General features: G+C 45.1%; 1 long non-coding RNA gene across 3 annotated transcripts in view; it reads left to right on the top strand.

The window, feature by feature from the left end:
- LOC148139741 (uncharacterized) overlaps positions 1-17,844 on the top strand; it is a 93,209-nt gene extending 75,365 nt beyond the window's left edge. For 2 of the 3 annotated variants that reach the window (XR_015753411.1, XR_015753412.1), the window contains exon 3: positions 11,680-17,844. This is a non-coding gene — a long non-coding RNA (uncharacterized LOC148139741). Of the gene's footprint in view, positions 1-6,395; positions 6,503-11,310 lie in introns of all 3 variants that reach the window. The other variant, XR_015753413.1, reaches the window with a different exon arrangement.
- Positions 17,845-26,457: the final 8,613 nt, after the last annotated feature.

Raw genomic sequence — 26,457 nt, 5'->3', positions numbered from 1 at the left:
AATCTCCTGCCTGGATTCCCAGAGAATCCTCGGATAAATTCCATTCTGCCCAGGGGACTTATCTATTTTTTATACTTTCTAGAATTGCTAAAGCCTCCTCCTTATGCACCTTAATCCCATCGAGCCTGTGTCTCAGTATCCTCCTTGACCACATTGTCTTTTTCTAGAGTGAATACTGACAAAAAATATTCATTTAGTGCTTCCCCTATCTCCTTTGACTCCATGCACAACTTCCCACTACTGTCCTTATTAGCCCTTATCTTTACTCTAGTCATTCTTTTATTCCTGATGTACCTATAGAAAGCTTTAGGGTTTTTCTTGATCCTATCTGCCCATAACTTCTCATGTCTCCTCTGGCCCTTCTTCACTCCCTTCTTAGGTCTTTCCTGACTAACTTGTAACCCTCAAGCGCCCTAACTGAGCCTTCACGTCTCATCCAAACATAAACCTTCTTCTTCCTCTTGACAAGAGATTCAACTTCCTTAATAAACCACGGCTCCCGCACTCGACAACTTCCTCCAGACAGGGACATACTTACCAAGGACACACAGTAGCTGTTCCTTGAATAAGCTCCACATTTCAAGTGTGTCCATCCCCTGCAATTTCCTTCCCCATCCTATGCATCCTAAATCTTACCTAATTGTATCATAATAGCTTTTCCACCAGCAATAACTCTTGCCCAGCGGTACACACCTATCCCTTTCCATCACTAAAGTAAACATAACCAAATTATTCGGCCAGAGAAAAACCAAAAGGACTACAGATGCTGGAAATCAGAAACAAATCAGAAATTGTTGCAGAAACTCAGCGTGTCTGTAGAGAGAGAAACAGAGTTATGTTTCGGGGTCCAGTGACTCTTCTTCCAAATTGATGGTAGCTCGGAAAAAGTTGGTTTACATACAGAATACAGGATGGAGGGAGGGGGTAAGGAGTAAACGATATGCAGGGATAGATCCCAGAGAGAGACGGGAACAATTGGACAGACAAAAGGAGTGGTTGACAATCAACCTGGGAGGATGTATAGTTGCTAATGGGGTTTATTAGTTGCTAACAATGGGTTGTGTGTGATGCCAGACCATGTGATAAAAAGGCCTGGTGTGTGGTGTTTGGGGTAAGGGAACATGGGAGAAGGTGCTCCAAGCCCTAAGATTGTCAAACTTGATATTGAGTCCAGAAAGCTGTGGAACTCCCAACGGAAAATGAGGTGCACGTTTATCAAAAGATTTTAAAAAGACACGAAGGGTAACTTTTTTACACAGAGATTGGTTTTAGAGGAAGTGGTGGATGTGTGTACGGTTACAAGTTTTAAAAGACATTTGGAGACGTTCATGAATAAGAAATGTTTGTGTGTTAGTGCATATTGCATAGTACAAAGATTCTCAGTGCTCTCAGTATGATCTGAGTCCTTATATTTGCATCATTTATTGTTTCTCATATACAGTGAAGTTTGTTTCTGTTTAAAAATATAAAAGCTTGTGGCATTGTTTTTTAAGTTAATCACTGGTGTTGAAATTTCTCTTTAAATGTCTATAGAGATTATAACAATGTGCGTTAGGTTCGTTCTGTCTTTCTGAGTATTCCCAATTTTAGCCACCCTATCATTAGTGTCCTTGCTTTGACCTGTCTAGGTTCTAAGTTCCCTCCCTATCCCTCCTGATCTTTCTTTTCTCCTTCCCCATTAAAACTCTTTTTGAGCTAAGTGAAACACTGTGCAATGTTTTATCACATCAAAAATATCAAACCAATACGAAGTGCGCTTGCTGTAAGTATTTGTAATTGTATTCCATTAGTAAGCTGTCTTGAAGGCCTCTCTAGCACTGACACACTGACAGGCTGCTGCTCCATTGAAAAGCTGCAGCAGGGACACTCTGCACAGGGACAGGGCCTCAGCTCACTCGCTGCGCTAGGCTGCACCACGGTCTTTAGCACAGACACACTGACAGGCTGCTGCTCCATCGGGATCTGTCCAGGGAGACAGTTTGCTGTCCACCACACACTGAGACATTAGTCTCATCCCGACAGCATGTGCCAGCTGCCTGTGCAGCAAACACACTGACCCGTTATTCAACCCAATGGCCTTGCCCAGAAATGGCTGGGGCCTGGTCCTCAGGCCATTCAGGAGGGGTGCTATCGGTCAGGGGGTTCTGGTACTGGCAGGCGTGGGCATAGTCCACACAGATTCCGCTCACTCATTCCCTCGAGATGTGTCCAATAGCAGACTTGGCAGTGGGTAATGTTCAGTCCTGGAGGACCAGCAGGGGCAATTGCATACTTGGGGCCAGTGACAGAGCTGCAGACACAGTGGGAAGGGGTCTGCTCACACAGTGGGAAGTGGTCTGCTCACACAGTGGGAAGGGGTCTGCTCACAGATGCTGGGTCAGAGATGGGTGGACCTGGTGTGTTTGAGAGACCTCACAAAAAGCTCTTTCCTGATGGACAAGGGCTGCCCACAGCGTGCAAGGCTGATGTTCCCCTTGTGCAGCCCCTGACTGATGTGGAGCTGGGAAGTGGATTTCCACCATAAACTGCAAATTCCAGAAGGAGGTGTCCACGATGGTGAACACAAACTGTTCTGTCTTTTACATTGCTGTAAAATCTTGGCCATCGATTTAATAATCTCAAAGACACTGCCTTTGCCTACCAGACTGTTTTGAATCCTAGAACTCACCTTTAATAGACTGACATGTAACCACGAGTCATGGCTCTGTTGTAACCGGGTTTGTTTTATTGATACCGAGTATCTGGTAGCTATTGGAGATAATATAGGATTATTTAAATGAGGTCTGCCTGTACCAGCAGGAATGTTTTCCAAATGAGTTGGAAACCTTTTGCTTCTTCTCTCCCTTGACCATCGGTCTCTTTGACCTTCAGTTCCTGCTGTAACACTGTCTGTCAACCATATCAACGAGAGACAACAACAGTGTGCGTCAAGACAGTCACCATGGCAACTATCACTGATGGGCGAGATAATGATACACGTTAGCATTTAGCCAATTGTTTAACTGTAAAACTATCCTGAAGCAAGTCTGGTAACACTTCTCCAGTAACTTCCTGTTTCTTGTCTTTAAATTAGAAAAAGGTTTATGAAGTTTTGCCAGACCTGCTGTGCTTTTCCAGCAACACACTCTCAATGTATGAAGTTCTGACTCATGTTCACCATAAATTTTCTTAATGTGCATACATTATTATTTCTATTTAAATTTAATCCTGTGTCCAATCAAAGCAAGTATTTAAAATAATCTGAACTACAATTGGTTGTTATTGTGCTGTCAGTTGTAACTTAGCAGCAGGTGATATTCAATACAGACTTCAGATTCCTCTCTCCTTTTGCTAACCAACATCCTTCACTGGGGAAACCAAGCCTGAAATATCTGCTCCAGTGAATATCAGCTACGCTCTACCATCCCTGGAGTCTGTGCTGGGGATCATTCACCAAGGGGCCATTATTTCCAGCATTGTCAGGATGACCTTATTCTGCCTGTGTTGACTCTTTGGTGGAGTTGTCCAGTCACTTTCAAATTCTTGCTCCTTGCCCAAAGTGTTCAAAAAAAACCAACAATGGTTCCTTAATTGCTTTTTCGAAGTTATTATTGAATCTGTTTCCAGGATCCCTCCACGCAGCATCTTACAGATCATTTGCACTAGTTGTTTTTACCTACCATGTCACCTCCCCACCACCCTCCCCCTGCAAACCCCAGTTCTTTCAGCATTAAGATTCTTAAAGGTGCAGGGAAATTATGATTAAAAGGTTTGCTATGCTGCTAGAGCTAAGCGTGAGTGTTCTTACTTTTCCATGGAGGAAGTGTTATCATTGCAGGCCATGGTTTCAGTTATTTGTTTCATGCATCTTGGGTGTCCATCTGATATCCGAGCAATGAGTCACCGGTTCCAGCAGGTCACTGTGAGGGTGAGGTAGTCTCTTTGTCAAATAGGGTCAGTCTAGTTTGGAGAATGTGATGTTCTAAAGGGACAGCGCACTCAAAGGAGAAGGGAGAGAAACAGGACGATAGAACTTAAGTTCTCTTCCTCCTCCAAATCCAGGGCGGATATCAGCAGGAGAAAGTGAGGTCTGCAGATGCTGGAGATCAGAGCTGAAAATGTGTTGCTGGAAAAGCGCAGCAGGTCAGGCAGCATCCAGGGAACAGGAGAATCGACGTTTCGGGCATAAGCCCTTCTTCAGGAATGAGGAACGTTTGTCCAGCAGGCTAAGATAAAAGGTAGGGAGGAGGGACTTGGGGGAGGGGCGTCGGAAATATGATAGGTGGAAAGAGGTCAAGGTGAGGGTGATAGGTCAGACTGGGGTGGGGGCGGAGAGGTCGGGAAGAAGATTGCAGGTTAGGAAGGCGGTGCTGAATTCGATGGATTTGACTGGGACAAGGTGGGGGAAGGGGAAATGAGGAAACTGGTGAAATCCGAGTTCATCCCTTGTGGTTGGAGGGTTCCTAGGCGGAAGATGAGGCGCTCTTCCTCCAACCGTCGTGTCGTTGTGGTCTGGTGATGGAGGAGTCCAAAGACCTGCATATCCTTGGTGGAGTGGGAGGGGGAGTTGAAGTGTTGAGCTACAGGGTGGTTGGGTTGGTTGGTCCGGGTGTCCCAGAGGTGTTCTCTGAAACGCACCGCAAGTAGCCGGCCTGGCTCCCTAATATAGAGGAGGCCACATCGGGTGCAGAGGATGCAATAGATGATGTGTGTGGAGGTGCAGGAGAATCTGTGGCGGATATGGAAGTTTCCTTTGGGGCCTTGGAGGGAGGTGAGGGGGGAGGTGTGGGCGCAAGTCTTGCACCTCCTGCGGTTGCAGGGGAAGGTGCCGGGAGTGGAGGTTGGGTTGGTGGGGGGTGTGGATCTGACGAGGGAGTCACGGAGGGAGTGGTCTTTATGGAATACTGATAGGGGAGGGGAGGGAAATATATCCTTGGTGGTGGGGTCCGTTTGGAGGTGGCGGAAATGACGGCGGATGATGCGCTGTACATGGAGATTGGTGGGGAGGTAGGTGAGGACCAGTGGGGTTCTGTCCTGGTGGCGGTTGGAGGGGCGGGGCTCAAGGGCGGAGGAGCGGGAAGTGGATATCAGCAGGCCCAATGAAGTTCAAGTTAAAGTTGCAGCTTTATAGAACATAGAACAGTACAGGAACAGGCCCTTCAGCCCATGATGTTGTGCCAAACATGAGGCCAAATGAAACTAATCCCTTCTGCCTGCCCTTAGTCCATATCCCTCCATTCCTTGCATATCCATGTGATTATCTAAAAGTCATTTTAACACCCCTATCATATCTGCCTGCACCACCACCCCTTGCAATGTGTTCCATACTCCTACAGTCTCTGTGTAGAAAACTTGGCCTTCACATCTTGTTTGAACATTCCCCTCTTCACCTTAAACGCATGTGCCCAAGTTTTAGACATTTCAACTCTGGGAAAGAGATTCTGACTGTCAACTCTATCAATGCATCTCATAATTTTATCGACTTCTATCAAATCTTCACTCAGCCCCTGCTGCTTCAGAGAAAGCAAGCCAAGTTTTTCTAGTTTCTCCATATCAGCTCATACCCTCTAATCCAGGCAGATCTAATGATGACAAGGATGCGGTGTCTGGAGACCTGTGCAGAAGGAAGTATTACTATTTCATAAGGAATGATGTGAAAGCAAAGGAATATCCATCCCAAGCCTATGCTAAAATAGCCATTTCACAAAATGCAGGTTTTGGAACTATCGGGGTTGGTGCCATGGACAACATGGGATCTGTTTTAAACCGATGAACAAACACGGTGATGGGAGACTGGTACCCATTAGTGCATGGTCGCCTGAAACCAGCCTCTAACGAAAATGTACAACTCCTCCTCCTGTGAGGTTAGAGGTCCTTATAATTTATTGCCTCAATATTGTGCTCTGTGCATTATTGCAACGAGGAACTGCTCCCTGAACACAACAGCAAAGGACTGCTTCTGGTCCATGTCAACCACAACTACTGTCAGCAACACAAGCTCAGGATATTGCTCAGGTTCTCAGCAACCTCTGTCAGTAAACCTGGTTTGACAGCGCCACAGACTATATCCTGGGGGGAGTGTACTCATGTCAGAGATTGAAAATGTGTTGCTGGAACAGCGCAGCAGGTCAGGCAGCATCCAGGGAACAGGAGAATCGACGTTTCGGGCATAAGCCCTTCTTCAGGAATCCTGCCTGACCTGTTGCGCTTTTCCAGCAACACATTTTCAGCTCTGATCTCCAGCATCTGCAGACCTCACTTTCTCCTCATGTCAGAGATTCCAGAGCACTGTAAGAGAATGACTACACAAACAGGAAAAACAGCCCGAGAAAGATTGAGGAAAATGAGAACGAGTATTGCACTGATGACAAAGTATCAATTGCTGGGATTGGATTTTTTTCTTTATTTATTCATAGGATGAGGGTGTTGCTGGCTGGACCAGTGTAGATTGTTCATCCCTAATTGCCCAGTTAAGAGTAAATCACATTGCTGTGGGTCTGGATTCAGATGTCAACTAGACCAGGTAAGGATGGCAGTTTCCTTCCGTAAAGGACACTTGTGAACCAGTTGGGTTTTTCCAACAATCAACAATGGATTCATGGTCATCATTAAACTCTTAATTCCAGATTATTATTAAAGTTAAATTGGATTTGAACCCAGGTATTCAGGACATTCTTGGGATTAACAGTCTAGCAATTGTGCCACGAACCATCACCTCCCCTAATTCCTGACTGCTCTCTGGCTTTGGGAATGGTGCATGGAATGAAGAGATTATCCAAGAGGGAAAAGTTGAACATGATTAAATCTGATCCCAAATTTCCAGTTTTGCATTTCGTGCAATCAGTCAGTTGTACCTAAAGGCTAATGGAGAAAGCACTGGAACATCAGAACATGAGGGAAACCACATACCAATCAGCTGGGCATTGGGACAGAATCCTACACTCTTTGCTGAACTAAGTGGCCACAATAACTTCCAACATCAGGCCTTTTCAGGTTTTCTGTCAATGATGTTGACCTCTCCGCCCCCACCCCAGTCTGACCTATCACCCTCACCTTGACCTCTTTCCACCTATCACATTTCCGATGGCCCTCCCCCAAGTCCCTCCTCCCTATCTTTTATCTTAGCCTGCTGGACAAACGTTCCTCATTCCTGAAGAAGGGCTTATGCCCGAAACGTCGAATCTCCTGTTCCCTGGATGCTGCCTGACCTGCTGCGCTTTTCCAGCAACACATTTCCAGCTCTGATCTCCAGCATCTGCAGACCTCACTTTCTCCTCACACTATTCCAATAATCAACCAATGCTATCTCGAATGTCTCTAAGGTCAATGGGTGGAATTTCTAAAGGATATCAGAGTTCCAATACTGAAGTGAAAAACAATCCCTCTCGTAACACTTCCTGGTGTCAGGACCTGCTCGTCCATTTTGCCACACACGCCTCTTCATTGGACATCTGTTGATCCATCATCCATTTAAAGATAAAAGCAAATTACTGCGGATGCTGGAATCTGAAACCAAAAGAGAAAATGCTGGAAAATCTCAGTAAGTCTGGCAGCATCTGTAAGGAGAGAAAAGAGCTGACGTTTTGAGTCTAACTGACCCTTTGTCAAAGCTGTGACAAAGCAGTATTGGAACTCAGCTTTGACAAAGGGTCAGTTAGACTCACGTCCCCTCTAAAATTTCACTTTAAAATTATGTCCCCGTGTTCTATTGCAATACACATTCGGAGAGATCTGGATGTTAGCTGTTATAAAGTGACCTCTGACCTCAGTGCTGACAGCTTGGAAACTGGAGAAAATGCAGAGTAACCGACTACGATAAAGAATGTGATTCAGGAAGGCATTGAACGTGTTGGAAGATACCAGAGCCTGGCCTCAGCAACATTAGCTGCTTTCTTTCTTGAAAGTCACTGAGATCGTAAAATGTTGCCTGCCAGCCAAACCCGAAGGTTCCCAGCTTCTGATCAACAACTGATTCTGCAAATAATGCCAAAAGGTGCCAATCAATGTTTAACTTTGTGAAGCCTATTGTTGAAAACACTTTTTTGTTACCAAAAGCTGAATCTGTGAGCTGAAATGAGGAAAGAAAGTAAAATGTAATTTTTTTTCTATCTCCTAGACATTTTCTTTTGTTCAGTCTCTCACAGCTGAGGAGGCTTGGCTCAGTGTGGATGCTCCCCCACCCCCCGAATTTACACATTCAAGTTCCACTCCATTACAAAAGCCCAAAAGGTCTGTGCTTGCCCTCAGTGCAGGGTTGCACAGTCTCAGGAGCCATTTACTGGCTGAGATACTCAAAGCATCAGTTGCTCTTTCAGCTGGATGTGATCGACCCTTGGGCATTATTTTGAAGAAGATCAGGAGAGTTCTCCCCAGGTCCAGGTCAATATTTGCCCCTTAGTCAAAACCACAATAACACTGCAGTACTGGTCACCACTCTCCGGCCAGGAGTTTAAACAATTGAACATAGTGACAAGCATTAGTGAACAGACCAATACATTCAAGTACAGATCACTTACCAGTAAACAGTACACCATGTTTCCTCCATTGCAGCAGGGTACACTTCAGAGGTACTTTATTGGCTGTAAAATGCTTTGGCTGTCCTGATATCATGAACAGTCTGACAAAAATGCAAGGTTTTTTTCGTTCATACATGCATTCAGTGTTTTGTTGATGGAGTAACTGTCTACATCCAACCATCATATTCAATACTTCAGTAAAAATACCTTTTTTTATTCAATCATGGGACGTGGGCATCTCTGACTGGGCCAGCATCTATTGCCCCGTCCCTAGTTGCCCCTTGAGAAGGTAGGATGAGCTGCCTTCTTGAACCGCTGCAGTCCATGTGTTATGGGTGACCCACAATGCCCTTAGGGAGGGAATTTCAAGATTTTGACTCAGTGACAGTGAAGGAATGGGATATATTTCCAAGTCAGGATGAGGAGTGGTTTGGGGTGATCTTTTAGGGGGTAGTGTTCCCACGTATCTGTTGCCCTTGTCCTTCTAGATGGAAGTGGTTGTGGATTTGGGAGGTATCGCCTAAGGACTGTTGGTGAATTTCTGCAGAATATCTTGTAGATAGTTTACATTTCTGCTACTGAGCATCAGGGGTGGAGGGAGTGGGTGCTAATGGATACGGTGCCAACAAATGGGCTGCTTTCTCCTGGATGGTGTCAAGCTTCTTCAGCGTTGTTGAAGCTGCATCCATTAAGGAAGTGGGGAGTATTCCATCACAGTCCTGACTTGTGCCTTGTAGATGGTGGACAGGCTTCGGGGGGGGTCAGGAGGTGAGTTACTCGCTGCAGGATCCCCAGCCTCTGACCTGCTCTTGTAGCCACTGAGTTTATGTGGTTAGTGCAGTTGAACGTGTGATCAAATGTAATCCACAGGATGATGATAGTTGGGGATTCAGTGCTGGTGACACTGTTGAATGTGAAGGGGCTATGGTTAGATTGTCTCTTATTGGAGATGGTCATTGTCTGGCATTTAGGAGAAAGTGAGCACTGCAGATGCTGGAGATCAGAGTCAAGAATGGGGTGATAGAAATGCGCAGCAGGTCAGGCAGCATCCGAGGAGCAGGAGAATAGATATTTTGGGCATACGCCCTTCATCAGGAATCAGGATGTAACATCAATTCTCCTGTTTATTGACTGCTGCCTGACCTGCTGTGCTTTTCTAGCACCACACTCTCGAATTGTCAGTAAATTGGATATTGTCCAGGTCTTGTTGCATTTCGATATGGACTGCTTCAGTATTTGAGGAGTTGTGAATGGTGCTGAACATTGCACAATCATCAGCAAACTTTCCCACTTCAGACCTTATGATGGAGTGAAGGTCATTGGTGAAGCAGCTGAAGATGGTTGGCCCTAGGACACTACCCTGAGGAACTCCTACAAAGATGTCCTGGAGCTGTGATGACTGATCTCTAACAACCACAACCATCTTCCTATGTGACAAGTATGACTCCAACCAGTGGAGAGTTTGTCCCCTGATACCCATTGATCCCAGTTTTGCTAGGGCTCTTTGATGCCACATTTGGCTGAATGTGGCCTTGATATCAAGGGCTGTCACTCTCCCCTCATTTGCGTTTGGCTTTGCATGTAACCTTGTTAACAATATTACTGTAAGAAATACCTTCTTTCCAGAACTCCCCCAAGCCTGTGCATGTGAGCTGGCAATGTATTTGTAATTGTATAAAACTGGTATGATTTTACCTGCACTAGACTGACTATAACGGCTCAATGTGGCAGCTCACCACTACCTTCTCAAGGGCAATTAGAGATGGACAATAAATGCTGGCCCAGCTAGTGGACACCCACATCCTGGGAATGATTTTTATTAAAAAAAGACTGTTTTCAGATTGAAACCTTTGACAAGAAACAGGTCACTTACTCCACAATCAGTTCATGGAGTATAATTCTGGTTTGTCTGGTTTGGATGGTTTTGTGTTTTTAATGAACGTTCCTCTGTGTGTTGAACTGGCAGATACTGGCTGGTTCTCTGCTAATTGCTTTCATTTACAGTCTGGCCATATAACAAATCTGAAATGGATTATGTTTAATGAACATTGACTGATTCTGTAGTCAACTTTAAAATGCATCCTTTATATACATCGCCAAAATGTAAAAGAGTGACATTTTGCTAATTAATTAAACTTGAGAGGATAGAGAAAAGATTTACAAGGGCATTGCCAGGGTTGGAGGATTTGAGCTACAGGGAGAGGCTGAACAGGCTCGGGCTGTTTTCCCTGGAGCGTCATAGACTGAGGGGTGACCTTATCGAGGTTTTCAAGATTATGAGGGGCATAGATAGAGTGAATAGCCAAGATCTTTTTCCTGGAGTGAGAGAGTCCAAAATTCAAGGGCATAGTTTAAGGTGAGAGGGGAAAGAATTAAAAGGGACCTGAGAGGTAACTTTTTTACACAGAGGGTGGTACGTGTATGGAATGAGCTGGCAGAGGAAGTGGTGGAGGCTGGTACAATTGCAACATTTAAAAGGCATTTAGATGGATATATGAACAAGAAGGGTTTAGAGGGATAGGGGCCAGGTGCTGACAAATGGGACTAAGTCAGATTGGGACATCTGATTGGCAGAGAGAGGTTCGACTGAAGGGTCTGTTTCCATGCTGTATGATTCTATGACTTTATAATTCTAATGATAATTCTCTGATTCCTGGTTTTCACTTCAATCTCACAAATAACTAAATTCAAACTACACAAAGCAAATTGATTAATTTTTGCAAAGAAATAAAAGTTGTTTTCTCTCTCTCAAACTAGAAACCAGTTAATGTCAGTGATTTCTCTCTGATAATTTCCCTTCACTATCTGCTTCCAGAGCGCTGTGAAAAAGTGAAGGTGGTTCCGTGCCCACAGGGTTGCTGTGTCAGTGATTCAGCCAGTTAAGTGTAAATCAGCATGCTGACGTCCGGCTTGTGAACAAGCAGATCTATTATGTTCTGAGAGGACTTCCTGCCCATGTCTAATCAATTGACTTTGCCTGTACATGCACAAGTGCTGAATTCACATTCTTATTCAGGGCTCTAATAGCTGATGGTGAACTCTATAAATCTGTTGCAAAAGATTGTCTTTTGTTTTACTAGATGTGCTGATTATTTGAATAATGCAGTTAAGATGCTCCAACTTCTGATTATTTTTATAGACAGGCTCTTCCATCCCTTTTGATGCCATGTCTGCTTGGTTTCAGGTAAAAATAAAACTTTCTCCTTTTGTGACTGAAGACTGACTGCAATCACATACTTACTGAATGTTATTGTAGGTCCCATACATCCTTATGTTGCTGCAAGCTGACCTGGTGAATTCCTGCACTGCTCTGATACACACATGTGGTGAATCTTAAAACTGGGTTGTACTTCTCTCTAGGCCATGCTGTGATCTTTCCATGCTGATGGGCTTTGTTTTATTCAAAGTGGCCACTAAATCTTTCTCCAATGTTTTTCACAACGGAACGAGGACATGCCACAACCCAAAGGACTAGCCACACTACCATACATCAGGAGCATCTCAGACCTGACTGCCAGACTACTGCGACCACTAGGACTTATAACAGCACACAAACCAACAGCCACCCTCCGACAACAACTCACCAGAACGAAGGACCCGATACCCAGCATAAGCAAAACTAATGTAGTGTACAAAATCCCATGCAAGGACTGCACAAAACACTACATAGGACAAACAGGAAGACAGCTAACAATCCGCATCCATGAACATCAACTAGCCATGAAACGACACGACCAGCTATCCTTAGTAGCCACACACGCAGACGACAAGCAACATGAATTCGACTGGGACAACACTACCATTATAGGGCAAACCAAACAAAGAACAGCCAGGGAATTCCTAGAAGCATGGCACTCATCCACAAACTCCATCAACAAACACATCGACCTGGACCCAATATACCGACCACTACAGCGGACAGCTGGAACTGACAACCGGAAGCGGCAGGGACAGACCACTATAAATGCCGGAGGAAACATCAAAGAAGCGCTTCGCAGGAGGCTCCCAAGCACTGAGGATGTCGCCTAGACAGGGGATGAAACGTTTGCAACAAAAATTCCCAGCTCGGCGAACAGAACCACAACAAGCACCCGAGCTACAAATCTTCACCCAAACTTTGAATGTTTTTCACAATTGTTTGAATTCATACCTTCCCCCATCTTTCAATTCATTTCTACCTTTGGTGTTGCAGTGGATTTATTCAGTGCAGATGTTCAGTACCATGTAAAATGGAACATTTAGAGTCATAGAGTCATAGAGATAGGCCGCATGGAAACAGACCCTTCGGTCCAACTCGCCCATGCTGACCAGATATCCTATATTAATCTCGTTCATTTGCCAGCATTTGGCTTGTATCTCTCTAAACTCTTCCTATTCATATACCCATCCAGCTGCCTTTTAAATGTAACCGTACCAGCCTCCACGACTTCCTCTGGCTGCTCAGTCCACACCATCTGTGAAAAAGTTGCCCCTTAGGTTTCTTTTAAATCTTTCCCCTCTCAGCCGAAATCTATGCTCTCAAGTTTTTGACTCCCCCACCCCAGGGAAAAGACCTTGTCTATTTACCCTGTCTATGCCCCTCATGATTTTATAAATCTCTATAAGGTCACCCCTCAGCCTCCATGCTCCAGGGAAACAGCCCCAGCCTGTTCAGCCTCCCTCACCAGCTCAAACCCTCCAACCCTGGCAACATTGTTGTAAATCTTTTCTGAACCCTTTGAAGTTTCACAATATCCTTCCTATAGAATGGAGACCAGAATTGCACACAGTATTCCAAAAGTGGCCTGACAGCTCCAACATGACTTCCCAAATCCTATGCTCAATGCACTGACCAATGAAGCATACCAAACGCCTTCTTCACTATCCTATCTACCTGCAACTCCACTTTCAAGGAGCTATGAACCTGCACTCCAAGGTCTCTTTGTTCAGCAACACTCCCCAGGACCTTACCATTAAGTATAAGTCCTGCTAAGATTCACTTTTCCAAAATGCAGCACCTCGCATTTATCTAAATTAAACTCCTCAGCCTCTTAGCACATCAGATCAAGATCCTGTTGTACAGTGAGGTAACCTTCTTCCTATCTCAGTAATTCGCTGTTAATATGCCAAACGCCTTCAATTCAATATTTACTGTACTTTACATAGATTTGCAAATATTACAGCAAAGGGTATAGAGTTATACCAAACCACTTCAGTCTAGTTTAACTTTGGTGTGAAGAAATAAAATGGGATAAAATTGCATGGATAAATGCAGGTTAATTAAAGAACACCAGAATAGATTTATTTGGAAAAAACCATATTTGACTAACTAGTATTTTTTTGAGAAGATATTAGATAGACAGTTGTTGGGAATTTTGTTGGTGTGGTGTACACAGATCTCTAAAAGGCATTTGATACAGACTTGTGAGCAAAGTTGAGCTCATGGCTTATAAGGGCAGTGGCAACATACTTCAGAATTGGCTGAGTGGCAGAAAACAAGGAGTGACCGTCAATGGGTGCACTTCAGGTCGAAGGTAAGTTTGTAATGGAGTTCACCAGGGGTCAGTGTTGGGACCCTGCTTTTCTTGATGTGTCCTCAGTGTTGTACCAATGCAGTGATTCTGTGAGTTAGTGAGATACAGAAAGCCCAACTGACAAGCAATAGGTCTTACTGTAAGAATTTCACATTTGAAGTCGCCAAGAGAGGTGAACCTAATACTGTTAATGAGGGTTGTTGTTTGACCTGCCAGAGGATGTGGTGGAGGCTGGTACAATTACAACATTTAAAAGGCATACCGAGTCAGAATGGGTGGAAGTCAGAAACAGGAAAGGAGCAGTCACTTTATTGGGAGTTTTTTTTACAGACCTGCCCCCAATCGCAACAGATACATGGAGGAGCAAATTGGGAGGCAGATTTTGAAAAGGTGCAGAAATAACAGGGTTGTTGTCATGGGTGACTTCAACTTCCCTAATTTTGATTGGAACCTCCTGAGTTCAAATAGTTTGGATGGAGCAGTTTTTGTCAGGTGTGTCCAGGAAGGGCTCCTGACACGATATGTAGATAGGCTGACTAGAGAGCATTTCGATGATAGTGATCACAACTCTCTGACCCTTACTATACTCATGGAGAGCGATAGGAGCAGATGGTATGGGAAAGTATTTAATTGGGGGAGGGGAAATTACAATGCTATTAGGCAGAACCTGAGGCATCTAAATTGAGAACAGATGGTCTCAGGAAAATGCATGACAGAAATGTGGAGGTTGTTTAGGGAGCATTTGCTGATAGTGCTAGACAGATTTGTCCCACTGAGGCAAGGAAGGGATGGTAAGTTGACAAGGGATGTGGAACATCTCGTCAAGAGGAAAAAGGAAGCTTACTTAAGGTGGAGGAGGCAATGACCATACAGGGCGCTAGAGGATTACAAGGTAGCCAGGAAGGAACTGAAGAATGGACTCAGGAGAGCTAGAAGGGGCATGAAAAGGCTTTAGTGGGTAGGATTAAGGAAAACCCAAGGTGTTCTACATTTACGTGAGGAACAAGAGGATGGCCAGAGTGAGGGTAGGGCTGATCAGGGAAAGTGAAGGGAACTTACACATGGAGTCGGAGGAGGTGGGGAGGTCCTTAATGAATACTTTGCTTCAGTATTCACTACTGAGAGGGACCTTGTCGATTCTGAGGACAGTGTGAAACAGACTGATATGCTGGAACAGATTGCTATTAGGAAGGAGAATGTGCTGAAAATTTTGAAAAACATAAGGATAGATAAATCCCCTGGGCTAGATGGGATATAGCCTAGGTTACTACAGGAACAAGGGAAGAGAATGCTGCACCTTTGGCAATGATCTTTGCATCCTCACTGTCCACTGGGGTAATGCCAGATAATTGCAGTGTGGCAAATGTTATTCTCTTGTTCAAGGAAGGGAATAAGGAATACCCTGGAAATTACAGACCAGACAGTCTTACATCAGTTGTGGGCAAATTATTGGAGAGAATTCTGAGAGACATTCTGAGATTTATGAATACTTGGAAAACCAGAGTTTGATTAGAGATAGTCAGCATGGCTTTGTAAAGGGCAAGCCATGCCTCACAAGTCTTATTGAATTCTTTGAGGATGTGACAAAACACATTGATGAAGGTAGAGCAGTGGATGTGATGTACGTGGATTTTAATGAGGCATTTGATAAGGTTCCTCATAGTAGGCTCATTTAGAAAGTAAGGGGGCATGACATACAGGGAAATCTGTCTGTCTGGATACAGAACTGGCTGGTCCATGGAAGACAGAGGATGATGGTAGATGGAATGTATTCAGCCTGGAGCTCGATGATCAGTGGTTTTCCTCAGGCATTGTTTCTGGGACCTCTGCTTTTTGTGATTTTTATAAATGACTTGGATGAGGAAGTGGAAGGGAGGGTTAGTAAGTTTGCTGATGACACAAAGGTTGGTGGAGTGGTAGATAGTGAGGAGGGCTGTTGTAGTTTGCAACTGGACATTGACATGATGTCGAACCAGGCTGATAAGTGGCAGATGGAAAAGTGTGAAGTGATTCATTTTGGAAGGTCAAACTTGAATGCTGAATACAGGGTTAAAGCCAGGATTCTTGGCAGTGTGGAGGAACAGAGGGATCTTGGGGTCCATGTCCATAGATACATCAAAGTTGCCTCCCAGGTTGATAGGGTTGTTAAGAAGGCGTATGGTGTGTTGGCTTTCATTAACAGGGGGATTTATTTAAGAGCCGTGAGGTTATGCTGCAGCTCTATAAAGCCCTGGTTAGACCACACCTGGAATATTGTGTTCAGTTCTGGTCACCTCATTGTAGGGAAGATGTAGAAGCTTTAGAGAGGGTGCAGAGGAGTTTTACCAGGACGCTGCCTGGACTGGAGAGTGTGTCTTATGAAGAAAGGTTGAGGGAGCTTGGGCTTTTCTCATTGGAGCGAAGAAGGATGAGAGGTGACTTGATGAGAGGCAGAGATAGAGTGGATAGACAGAGACTTTTTCCCAAGGTGGAAATATTTATCACAAGGGGACATAATTTTAAGGTGATTGGAGGAAGGTTTAGGGATGATGTCAGAGATTGTTTTTTTACACAGAGAGTGGTGGGTGTGCAGAATGCACTGCCAGCAGTGGGAGTAGAGTCATAGACATTAGGTACATTTAAGTGACTCATGGATAGGTACATGGAAGATAGTACAATGAAGGGTATGTAGGTTAGTCGGATCTTAGAGTAGGTTAAAGGCCGGCACAACATCGAGTGCTGAAGGGCCTGTACTGTGCTGCATTGTTCTCTGTTCTCTGTATTTGGATGGAGATATGAGTAGGAAGAGTTAAGAGGGATGTAGGCCAAGTGCTGGCAAATGGGACTAGATTAATTTAGAATATCTGGTCATATGGATGAGTTGGATGAAAGGGTCTGTTTCCATGTTGTACAGTACTATGATGGTAAGTGGCCAAGGAAGATGAACCTAAAGCTGTTAGTGAGGGCTCTTATATTAAAATGTTGTTGCGTAAGGAATGTGAATCAAACCTGTTCTTCATGGGGGTATTCAAGTCTGATCCATAGTTAAAGAGCTGCACACTGAAAGCTGACTACAGGTCGTTCTTCTCTAACTCACATACTGTTAACATGAATTCACAGTAACATGATTGATGAATTAGGAACACTGTTTCCAAAGCGTGAAGTTTTAAAGCATGTATTGGTTATAAAATGTTTCAGGGCCCCATTAGTTTAAATAGTGCTGCAATTTTATTATAACACGGGATTACATGAGAATGGAAGTCCTGCGTTACAGCGGAATTGACTGTACCAGATGGAATGCCATGTTCTTTGCAAATTCCTAATTATGAAAGTACAGGTAGTGCTTGTATAAAGCGTGTTTCAGCAGTGCGATTTGGCCATAATGTCACTGAAGAACGAGGTATTTCTGCGAACGCACAACTCTTCGCAGTCGTGCAATTCCAGCAGCGCAAATTGCTCACACTTTGTTCTGCACATGCACCAAAGTTTCCATGTGGTTCTGCACATGTGCTGATGTCAGCTGTCATCAGAGCAGGTGAGAGGTCCAATGCTGTACATTGAGCAGCTCCATCTCAAACAAATTAAACTAACGAATGTTCAGTGCTGTCCCTTTGAGACAAGAATATTCTTGTATAATCCCTGCAACACAACATTACTCTTATACATGCCATTTGCTTTTCTAGTTTGTTCTTGTACCTGCACATCACACAATCGAAACCAATCCCCAACAAACAGTCAGAAGACAACCAATCACAGCTATCCACAACTGCACCTGACCCTCTATCCCTGCCTAAACAATATTGTTTCAATGTAATCTGTTAAATTTATTTTTGTTTCATTAATAAATATGATTTAAACCTTCATTCAAGCTGTGCTGTACTTTGTGTTAGGCTTTTGGGTGATTTTGAGTGATCATGAGTGATATTTTTTGCTGCTCTGCCCCAGCCCCACTTGTGCCAAAAGGTCCATCATTTTGGGGAAGCAATTTTCTATGAAGCAAGATTTTGCTGCTATGTAACCAATCTGTTATTGGAGAACTACCTGCATTTAGCAATACATTTCTGCTGTCCTTAAGCTTTTTGCCTTCTCTGTCTGTTCAGCAACCTGTCTGTTCAGCAACATAGTGTCTGGGGTCTACTTGGATATCAGTGATGCTGAGGTGGATTGACATGTGTACCTGGATTGCTGCCAACTCTCAGGCTGTTTCACTTCACTTTCAGAACCATCCAAACCTCAGACAAAAGCAATGGGTCATGGGAAAGAACATGATCAAAGACCAAGATAAAACACTGCTGACTTACTTTGATTTAATTACTGAAGATTTAGCAAATTCCTGGCAGAATAAAGGCCCCTTAAACCATTGCCATGCTGATATTAATGCTGTGCCCAAAGTTTAGTCTGAATATTAACCTTGAAAAAAAACAAATACTGTGCCAGTGTAGTTTTCTTGACATTCTGTCTGTGAAGCTGGTCTTTCAGTGACTGTCGAGTTGTAAACAAACTGCCATTGTCAGTACATACAGCTGTTACTGTTCGACAAAGTAAGCGTGGATATTTTATCGAACACCAACTTCTAAATTATACCAGTTTTCACAGTAAAGTGATTCAGAATATTTTAACACAATCAAAGAAAACATCAATGAACCTTAATTCTCTAAATGGACAGGAGGTTCCTGAACTTGCACATGTTTTCAGTCACAGCCCGAATAATCCTGTAAAAATCGTTTGATCTAACATCCAGCAGACAGTCACTAACTCTGAAGTGAAGCTGCATTTTTCCTGAATTACACCACATTTCAGACACTAATCACAAATCAAAGATTAATTTTTTTTTGAAAATAGCAACATTTGTTCCAATAATTTTTGAAGAGGAGCTCACTAATGGCAGAAAGTAAGAAGTGGTGTGTACAGAAAACCCACTCAAGAAAGACAAAAGAAACTGACTGGAATAATTCTGTGGGGAATGTGAAATCTGACATTGCCCTTTTGTTGAAGTTATGTTTCTTCTAAAGCAAGCTGGAGCAGGTTTCTGCTCATACTACAGCTCTAGACTAATCAAATTCATTGTTGTCCCTGCTGGTTGCTTAGATATTTGGACTACAAGCAAAGGATCAGAACAGTGCCTTGCATGAGAATGACTTTCAGAATTATTAAGTTCAGAATTAAAAACTGTCACAAAAGATCAGAGGTTATTTATATATGGAATGTGGTTTAAGCTTTTTATCTTTGATTCTTTTTTAGTGAAAATGAATTCAATTAAATCAAAATCTTATTTCAATCATTTAGTTGTGAGTTTGAGCTTGGTCTCCAATGATTTCTAATGCTGCTATCTACTTGTTCTATTCAGCACACTTACTCACACTTTCTACAAAACAAAAGGACTCAATTTTCACTCCCAACGCAAAAGCAGAGTTTTATTCAAGTGCAACACGATCTCAGTAAATGGGGGATTGGAAACAACAGCAAGTTATTTACTAAAATTAGAATTCAGAATCCTCACAGCACCTGGGTCCCAGGTTCAAATCCCGCCTTGGGCAAGTGACTGTGTGGAGTTTGCACATTCTCCCCGTGTCTGCTTGGGTTTCCTCCGGGTTCCTCCCACAATCTAAAGATGTGCAGATCAGGTGAATTGGCCATGCTAAATTGCCCATAGTGTTAGGTGCATTAGTCAGAGGGAAATGGGTCTGGGTGGGTTTGCTGAAAATGTGTTGCTGGAAACGCGCAGCAGGTCAGGCAGCATCCAAGGAGCAGGAGAATCGATGTTTTGGGCATGACCCCTTCTTCTGGAATGAGGAAAGTGTGTCCAGCAGGCTAAGATAAAAGGTAGGGAGGAGGGACTTGGGGGAGGGGCGTTGGAAATGTGATAGGTGGAAGGAGGTCAAGGTGAGGGTGATAGGCCGGAGTGGGGGTGGGGGCGGAGAGGTCAGGAAGAAGATTGCAGGTTAGGAAGGCGGTGCTGAGTTCGATGGATTTGACTGAGACAAGGTGGGGGGAGGGGAAATGAGGAAACTGGAGAAATCTGAGTTCATCCCTTGTGGTTAGAGGGTTCCTAGGCGGAAGATGAGGCGCTCTTCCTCCAGCCGTCGTGTTGCTATGGTCTGGCGATGGAGGAGTCCAAGGACCTGCAAGTCCTTGGTGGAGTGGGAGGGGGAGTTGAAGTGTTGAGCCATGGGGCGGTTGGGTTGGTTGGTGCGGGTGTCCCAGAGGTGTTCTCTGAAACGTTCTGCAAGTAGGTGGCCTGTCTCCCCAATGTAGAGGAGGCCACATCGGGTGCAGCGGATGCAGTAAATGATGTGTGTGGAGGTGCAGATGAATTTGTGATGGATATGGAAGTATCCCTTGGGGCCTTGGAGGGAAGTAAGGGGGGAGGTGTGGGTGCAAGTTTTGCATTTCTTGCGGTTGCAGGGGAAGGTGCCGGGAGTGGAGGTTGGGTTGGTGGGGGGTGTCGACCTGACGAGGGAGTCACGGAGGGAGTGGTCGTTTTGGAACGCTGATAGGGGAGGGGAGGGAAATACATCCTTGCTGGTGGGGTCTGTTTGGAGGTGGCAGAAATGACGACGGATGATACACTGTATATGGAGGTTGGTGGAGTGGTAGGTGAGGACCAGTGGGGTTCTGTCCTGGTGGCGATTGGAGGGGCAGGGCTCAAGGGTGGAGGAGCGGGAAGTGGAAGAGATGTGGTGGAGGGCATCGTCGATCATGTCTGGGGGGATATTGCGGTCTTTGAAGAAGGAAGCCATTTGGGTTGTACGGTATTGGAACTGGTCCTGGAACAGGAGAACAAAAGAATCAACTAAAGAAACTGAAGATAAGTTGCTGCAAAGGGGCTGGCATGGTGGCTCAGTCACTCAGTGGTTAGCACTGCTGCCTCACAGCACCAGGGATCCAGGTTTGATTTCCGCCTCGGGTGACTGACTGTGTGGAGTTTGCACATTCTCCCCGTCTCTGCGTGGATTTCCTCCAGGTGCTCCGGTTTCCTCCCACAGTCACCAAGATGTGCCAGTCAGGTGAATTGGCCGTGCTAAATTGCCCATAGTGATAGGTGCTTTATAGGGGTAAATATAGGGTAGGGGAATGGGTTTGGGTGGGTTGCTTTTTGAAGGATCGGTGTGGATTTGTTGGGACGAAGGGCCTGTTTCCATACAGTGGGCGGTCTAGTCTAAAGATCTGGAAAGGATCCAGGGTGAATTTGATAAACATATAAGACTGGCAGCACAGTGCTAAGTAACAATAACAAATCCAATCAAACTTGCCTAAGCAGGAACATAGGCAGTGCTGCAGATTATGAGTTTGTATTTTTGTTGTATTGGTATACTTATACATGGGTATAATTACTGGACAGTGCTATTTGATTATACAGGTTTAATTGCTGCAGTGGTATATTTGTTGTCATTGTATTTTTGATATCGAGAGAACAGTTTGAGACTGAACAAAAGAAGGACCTTAATGTTTTTCAGAGGGTGGAGAAATAAGGTATGAAATTGGCCATGACTTTAAATCAAAAGAAAAGATTAAGGAATTGGAATGGCAAAGGCTACAAGGCAACTTCACTAATTATTTCAGAGTTATGCAGAGCATGGCAAAAACTGATTCAGGCAAATTATTGACTACAGTGCAAAGTTCAAACTGCAACATGTTTAGAAATTGAGGAGATGGCAAAGCAATGAACCACATAGAGGCAAATGAACCATTTAATAAGTTACCAGGTCAGACAATTACAGAGGATAATAAACCTGGATCAAAGGAAGTATCCCTAGTGCATAGAAAAATTCAGCAAGACGATGGGTAGATGATAATGTTCTGATTGTGTAAAATATCTTTTCCTGTCTTGTTGCATGTCCCTGACACACTAAGCTGTCTCTCCAGTGTGTTTGTTGAACTGGACATTACTGAGCTTGGACCCTATTGTCCAGGATCTCAGCATTCATTTTTACAACTCTGAAACTTCTGACTAGTGGAACAGATTTTTAAAAATCGCTCCTTCCTGCAAATAATAAACAATTCGAGGACAGAGGAAGGGTTTCCTGAAAACTATCAGCACTCCAACAGTTAGGCCCTTCAGGGTGCAGTTCCAAACTGTTGTAGGGTTATAAAACTGGCAAAAGAGTGCTGAATTAGCAGAGACTAATTTGACATAACACACTTCTATCAAAGAAATGTCCATCGGAAATGAAAGATTACAGAGAGATTAACTGTGAAGCAGAACTGAAATCACAATATGTGCAGAATGACCCAATTAAACACAATATGATTCGTCAGCATTAACTGTTCATTTTATGACCATAGGAATGTGGCACATAAATACAGTGGCAGCAAGAGTAGATCAGAGGCTGGGAAACCTGCGACAAGTAACTCACGTCCTGACACCCCAAAATCTACAAGGCACAAGTCAGGAATACACTCCACTCGGTTGGATGGGTGTAACCCACAGCTAAGAAACAGACCCTTCGGCCCATTGCATCTGGGCTGAACTATGCGAAACCCATTTCCCAGCACGTGGCCTATTATCTTGCATTCCTTGGATCACAACTGCATATCTAAACACTTCTTCAATGTGATGAGGGTGCTACCACTCTCCCACACTGACAGGCAGTGAGTTTCAGATCCCCACCACCCTGAAAGGCATTTCACATATCTCCTCAAAACCTTCTGTCCCTTACTTTAAATCTATGCCCGCATTCAGTTCAGGAAAAAAATTCTACCTGTCGACTCTCTCTATGTCCTCATAATTTTATATATCTGAATGGGGTCCCCCCTCCGTCTCCTCTGCTCTAAGCCACAGTTTATTCCTTAATTTATTCATTCATGAGATGAGGACGACACCAGATAGGCCAGCATTTATTGTCCATCCCTAGTTGCCCAGAGGGGAATCAACCACATTGCAGTGGGTCTGGAGTCACATGGAGGCCAGACCAGGTAAGGATGGCAGTTTCCTTCCCTAAAAGGACATTAGTGAACTAGATGGGTTTTTCCAACAATTGACAGTGGATTCATGGTCATTATTAGACTCTTAATTCCAGATATTTTTTATTGATTTCAAATTCCGCCATCTGCCATTCTGGGGTTCAAACCCAGGTCCGGAGAACATTACCAGGATCGTTGGATTATCAGTTCAGCGTTAATGCCACTCGGCCATCGTCTCCCCCAAATATACATTGGCTGATTGACCAGTGGGAATGAGACCATTAAATCTCCATCATTGCTCTGATAGGACCAGTGGGAGCTGGATCACCTGTAAATTCAAACAGAGTTTCCCAGCCTGGGCCATGGGGACATTCAATCAGGAAGAGTCTTACTTTGGTCCAGTTTTCTGGAATGTTAAGGGGACAATGGGAAATAAGGCAAGTGTGTGAAATTAATGATTAACCCACTAAAACAGGACATGAAAAATGTGGTCTTTCCATTAAGAAAAGAAGCATGAAATATTAATGTGCAATTGAACAGTAGACATAAATTTATAAATTACGAAGGTAGTGTGAGAGGTTGATCAAAGTTATTTGTTTAATGTTTTATTGCTAATAAGGTAAATCAAACACTGGAGTTCATAACCAGAAGGATAGAATTAAACAACAGAAAGGTCACTTTTTAAATTAATTCACAAGATGTAGGTGTGGCTGGCCAGGGCAGTATTTATTATCCAGAGGGCAGTTAAGATTCAGCCACATTGCTCTCGGTCTGGCATCATATGGAGGCCAGACATTGATGCCCTCATGGACATTTTTGAGCAGATGAGTTTTTCCCCAAAAATGTTTTCGTGGTCAGCATTAGAGTCTTAACTATACTGTTTTAACTATACTCAATGACCTGGCCTCCTCAGCCTTCTGTGGCAATGAATTCTGTGGCTGAAGAAGTTTCTCCTTATCTCTGTTCCAAAGGGTCTGCAGGATGTCATGCACCTGACAAAGGAGCAGCACTCCAAGAACTTGTGATTTCAAATAAAGCTGCTGGACTATATACTGGTGTCCCTCTCACCCACTCGAACCTCTCACCCTCGGACCCTCTCACCCACTCCAGCCTCTCACCCTGGGAGCCGCGATATTAACCGCCACCTGAACTCCCCCACCCCTCTCACCTACTCCAACCTCTCACCCTCGGAACGCGCAGCCCTCCACTCACTCCGTTGCAACCCCAACCTCACTATCAAACCAGCAGACAAGGGAGGCGCGGTAGTAGTTTGGCGCACCGACCTCTACACCGCTGAGGCCAAACGCCAGCTTGCAGATACCTCCTCCTACTGCCCCCTTGACCATGACCCCACCCCCCACCACCAAACCATCATCTCCCAGACCGTCCATAACCTCATCACCTCAGGGGACCTCCCATCCACCGCCTCCAACCTCATAGTCCCACAACCCCGCACCGCCCGTTTCTACCTCCTGCCCAAAATCCACAAACCTGACTGCCCCGGCCGACCCATTGTCTCCGCCTGCTCCTGCCCCACCGAACTCATCTCCGCATACCTTGACACCGTCCTGTCCCCCTTAGTCCAAGAACTCCCCACCTACGTTCGGGACACCACCCATGCCCTCCACCTGCTCCATGATTTTCGCTTCCCCGGTCCCCAACGCCTCATCTTCACCATGGACATCCAGTCCCTGTACACCTCCATCCCCCATCACGAAGGACTCAAAGCCCTCCGTTTCTTCCTTTCCCGCCGTACCGACCAGTACCCTTCCACTGACACCCTCCTTCGACTGACTGAACTGGTCCTCACCCTGAACAACTTCTCTTTCCAATCCTCCCACTTCCTCCAAACGAAAGGAGTAGCCATGGGCACCCGCATAGGCCCCAGCTATGCCTGCCTCTTCGTAGGATATGTGGAACAGTCCATCTTCCGCAACTACACTGGCCCCACCCCCCACCTGCCCTACACCTCCTCCCACCCTGCCCCCTGTAAAAACGCCATCCCATTCTTCCAATTCCTTCGACTCCGCCGCATCTGCTCCCAGGAGGACCAGTTCCAAAAACGCACATCCCAGATGGCCTCCTTCTTCAAAGACCGCAATTTCCCCCACGACGTGGTCGACGATGCCCTCCGCCGCATCTCTTCCACTTCCCGCTCCTCCGCCCTTAAACCCCGCCCCTCCAACCGCCACCAGGACAGAACCCCACTGGTCCTCACCTACCTCCCCACCAATCTCCATGTACAGCGCATCATCCGCCGTCATTTCCGCCACCTCCAAACGGACCCCACCACCAAGGATATATTTCCCTCACCTCCCCTATCAGCATTCCATAAAGACCACTCCCTCCGTGACTCCCTCGTCAGATCCACACCCCCCACCAACCCAACCTCCACTCCCGGCACCTTACCCTGCAACTGCAGGAGGTGCAAGACTTGCGCCCACACCTCCCCCCTCACCTCCCTCCAAGGCCCCAAAGGAAACTTCCATATCCGCCACAGATTCACCTGCACCTCCACACACATCATCTATTGCATCCGCTGCACCCGATGTGGCCTCCTCTATATTGGGGAGACAGGCCGGCTACTTGCGGAGCGTTTCAGAGAACACCTCTGGGACACCCGCACCAACCAACCCAACCACCGTGTGGCTCAACACTTCAACTCCCCCTCCCACTTCACCAAGGATATGCAGGTCCTTGGACTCCTCCATCGCCAGACCACAACAAAACGACGGTTGGAGGAAGAGCGCCTCATCTTCCACCTAGGAACCCTCCAACCACAAGGGATGAACTCGGATTTCACCAGTTTCCTCATTTCCCCTCCCCCCACCTTGTCTCAGTCAAATCCATCGAACTCAGCACCGTCTTCCTAACCTGCAATCTTCTTCCCGACCTCTCCGCCCCCACCCCAGTCTGACCTATCACCTTGACCTCTTTCCACCTATCACATTTCCGACGCCCCTCCCCCAAGTCCCTCCTCCCTACCTTTTATCTTAGCCTGCTGGACAAACTTTCCTCATTCCTGAAGAAGGGCTTATGCCCGAAACGTCGATTCTCCTGTTCCTTGGATGCTGCCTGACCTGCTGCGCTTTTCCAGCAACACATTTTCAGCTCTGATCTCCAGCATCTGCAGACCTCACTTTCTCCTCAAAGATTTCAACCTATATACTGGTGTCGTGTGACTTCTGACTTTGTCCATCCCAGTCCAACACCAGCACCTCTACATCATGGTTCTTGGGACACGGAGACAATGGGGTGGTGGTTGAAGGTCATCACAGCTCAGGTGAGCTTGAGAAGCACAAAGTGTTCATGGCGACACTAGCCAAAGTGGGATTTGAACCTGTGCTGTTGGTGTCATGGTGCGTTGCAAACTAGCCATTCAGCAAACCGAGCTACTCAAATCCCAATGATGAGGAGAATAGTGTCACCATTTTCCTGGTGGTTATCATGTTCTTTGTCTCACATTTTCATCTGAAAACTGGTCATAAAGAATATTGGTTTTAAACTCCCTGAGAAAATGTCTTTATAGCCTCTGAACAAGGGCATTTGAATCCCTTTGTACACAT

Source organism: Chiloscyllium plagiosum, unplaced genomic scaffold (genome assembly GCF_037043375.1).
Source record: "Chiloscyllium plagiosum isolate Xiang-an unplaced genomic scaffold, Cpla_swu_hap1 HiC_scaffold_37, whole genome shotgun sequence".
NCBI classification, from domain to species: Eukaryota; Metazoa; Chordata; class Chondrichthyes; order Orectolobiformes; family Hemiscylliidae; genus Chiloscyllium; species Chiloscyllium plagiosum.
Note: the sequence above shows the minus strand (reverse complement) of the source record. Positions and strands in the feature narration are given on the sequence as shown.